Raw genomic sequence first — 3,636 nt, 5'->3', positions numbered from 1 at the left:
GATGGAAACTGCTATACAGAATTCCTTCACACAGCGACGTCATATGTTAGGAGTCTTCTTTGACCTTGAAAAGGCTTATGATACTACTTGGAAGCATGGCATACTCATGAAGCCGTATGACATTGGTTTAAGAGGAGCATTGCCTACCTTCATACAAAGCTTCCTTACTGACAGGAAGTTTAGAGTGAGGGTGAGAAACAGCTTCTCTAACCTGGAAGACCAGCTAGAAGGGGTCCCACAAGGGAGTGTCTTAAGTGTGACCCTGTTTGCCATTGCTATAAATGACATCGTAAAGGTCGTTCCAAGTGCTGTCTTATGTAGTCTGTATGTGGATGACTTTACACTTTATTGCTCAGGAGGAAGCTTACAGGATGTGCAAGGGCACATGCAGACTGCAATAAATCAGGTTGTGCAATGAGCAACATACCATGGGTTCATATTTTCTCCAAGCAAGACCATGGCTATGCATTTCCACAAATGGGGAAAGTTCCATCTTTCCCTCTATTTAGGAGAAAACCCACTGCATTTTGTCCAAGAGGTAAAGTACTTGGGTCTAATGTTTTACTCAAGGCTTACATGGGTGCCTCACGTTAAACAGTTAAAGGTGAAAGGTACAAAAGCGCTTAGTATTTTGCGGGTTCTTTCACACTTATCTTGGGGTTCAGACCGCACAACGCTTCTGCGGCTTTACCGAGCGCTTATTCGTAGTAAACTTGACTATGGATGTGAGGCTTATTCATCTGCAACTCATCCACTGTTCTCCGGATGTTGGACTCGGTTCATAATGAAGCACTGAGAATCTGTATAGGGGCTTTCAGGTCTTCACCTGTGGAGTCCCTGTACGCTGAGAGTGGAAAACCACCTCTTTCATTACACAGGGACTGCATGAACCTGATTTACTACACGAGACTACAAAGGATTCCGGGATCTCCTACATTTTCTCCTACACAGTTTTCAACCCCCTTGAGGATTGCCGATCCCACGGTAGGAGAATGAGGATTCTGGTGGAAGATCTTAATTCAAATCTCACAAAGGTTCTGGCTGTTAGAACTTCCCAAGTCCCCCCTTGGACTAATCAAGTCGAGCTCGATTTGGTCGGAATCGTGAAAGGGGAGAGATCCGAAGCAGAAGTCAGAGATATATTTCTTCAACACACTTCTAAGTACCCAGGATCATATGCAATATATACAGATGGTTCGAAATCTGAAAATGGTGTGGGCTTTGCAGCAGTGATCAGAAGGAAAACTGCATCTGGCAGTCTTTCTCGATCAGCCTTGATTTTCACTGCAGAGTTACATGCCATCCTTGCAACAGTCAAGATGACTAGAGATCTTACAAACCATTCCGTTGCAATATATTGTGACTCTCGTAGTGCCCTGCAAGCAATCAAGAGCTTAAACTCGTCACATCCAGTGGTAAGGGAGGTTCTAGATTGGTTTGCACTGATGTCAGCACCTAAAAAGATAGCTCTGTGTTGGGTGCCAGCACATGTTGGTACCAGTGGGAATGAACGAGCTGATCAGAAGGCCAAGGCAGCTGCAACTCTCGTTTTCCTCTCCCACACACTGACTTGAAATCCAGCATCAGGAGTTGTCTTCGTGATAAATGGAGGGAACAATGGAGGCATACCTCTAGAAATAAACTGCGAAAGATTAGAGATGACCTTGGCAGTTGGGTGACCAGCATCCACCCCAACCGACAAGTAGAAGTTGTATTAACAATGCTGAGAATCGGGCACACAAGACTGACTCATGGGCCGATGATGGCTAAAAGTGAAGCATGCTGTGAGGAATGCCAAGAGCTATTAACGGTCGCACATGTAATGGGAAGATGTGCATCATTCTCAGACCAAAGAGGAAGGTACTTGTCTCCCCCATATACACTGTGACATAGAAGGTCTTATTAGTTTCCTTAGGGAAACTAATATTTTCAATAAAATTTAGTTATGCATAATGTTTATGCAATAGTTTTTTAGACATTTAGAGCATAATATTTATGCTTCGATTTTTAGTAGAGTATTTATTGTTATTTATGACATTTAACGTTTTAAATATTTTAATATTTTTCAGTCTAACAAGGTGTTCGCCGCCAATGACCTTACCTGTTGACGCGGCAGATAATTTTGAATAATCAATTAATCAAGCATGAGTTTCGAAAAGTGTGTCTCTTCCAAATTTCATTGTACATTTCTAGCAATTTAGTCATGGCATCATGATTAAGATGCTTTATCATCTCACATCGAACCTTATCAGGGCCTGGGGATGTTTCTCTTCAGGCTTCAATGGCTTGGACAAGCTCATCCATTGTTAGATCTTTATTGTAATTTGTGGCAAAGTGAATATTCTGCAGCTCAGCCGCTTCCTTGGTGGTCAGGAATGTTGGATGGTTATTGTCAGAGCTGCTTGCATAAGAGAACTGCCTGGCGAGTGCATTAGCAATGGCTCTAAGTGAATCCAAAGTAGGACCCTCGAGAATGTTTTTTTTTTTCTTTCTTTTTTAACAGTGGACCAAACCTCTGATATTGTTGTATTGCTATTTATTGTAAAACTCCACCAGGAGTTCCTTCTTGATTGTCTCATTATTCTACAAGCCCTAGCTCTTGCTTGTTTCCAATTGCAAATGTTCTTATTATTGATGTTTTTTTGTTTTTTTTAAAGCCTGTAGGCCTTATTGCGCTGGCACAGCGCCCTGTGGCAATCTGGTGTCCACCATGCTATATGTCGAAGTTTTAGGAATGGATATCATTGCCGCATCTAAAATCGAATTCTGAATATTGTTTTCTTTATCATCAATGGTTTCTCCAACAAGTTCGAGCTTGACGCTCCTTGTCTGCTCTTTTTACGTTAAATTTAGGTGCTGAAGGCGTTCTTATTGTGTCATATGAATATTCAATTAAAATAGGAAGTTGATCGCTTCCCAATGATGTGACAATAAAGCTCAAATTACCGGTATTGTCCATCCGCGTCGGACTACCATCGTTTAGAACGACCAGATCAGAATCATTAATCAAACTTAACTATATGCTCATCTCTACCATCCACCCGCAGGGAACCCCATGATGAACATTAAAATCACCTAAAATTAATTTATGTGGCAGACTATCCTCAAGAGCAAAGAGCTAATCATAGATCATCACATCATCAGGTGGACAATAAACGGAACATATAGTCAGATACGTACCATTATTTTTTACTTTGCATGCGACAAACGCCAAAGTAGAATCAATAGTCACTTCAGTAAAAGGGAGGCTTTGGTGTATGTACATGGCGACTCCTCCTCCACCCCTACCCTTACGATCCCTCCAACATAATTGGTAGTTCCTCAGCGAGACGACCTCAGAGAACTATAATATCGGGAGCATAGGACAAGGCTAATAATTTAAGGTCATTTAGTCTAGTTCTTAAGATTTTGACAGTTCCATTGTATAATGGTCGACAAGAAGAATACATTTTATGGGGTTAGGAAGTGCCTTTCCCGCCAGTTTATATTTTCTTTTTATGGGAGGGAGGCGTCTCCTCTCCCTCGCTTCCCGGGACTTCCCTCTGTATGGTTTGGAGACACAAGCCTCCATGTCCTGCACCTCCTGGCGAGGGAGACGACTTACAGATTGCGACCTACTTCTCTCTCGAGAAACCG

The sequence above is a fragment of the Penaeus chinensis genome, chromosome 25, assembly GCF_019202785.1.
Source record: "Penaeus chinensis breed Huanghai No. 1 chromosome 25, ASM1920278v2, whole genome shotgun sequence".
NCBI classification, from domain to species: Eukaryota; Metazoa; Arthropoda; class Malacostraca; order Decapoda; family Penaeidae; genus Penaeus; species Penaeus chinensis.
This window is presented reverse-complemented; position numbering follows the sequence as displayed.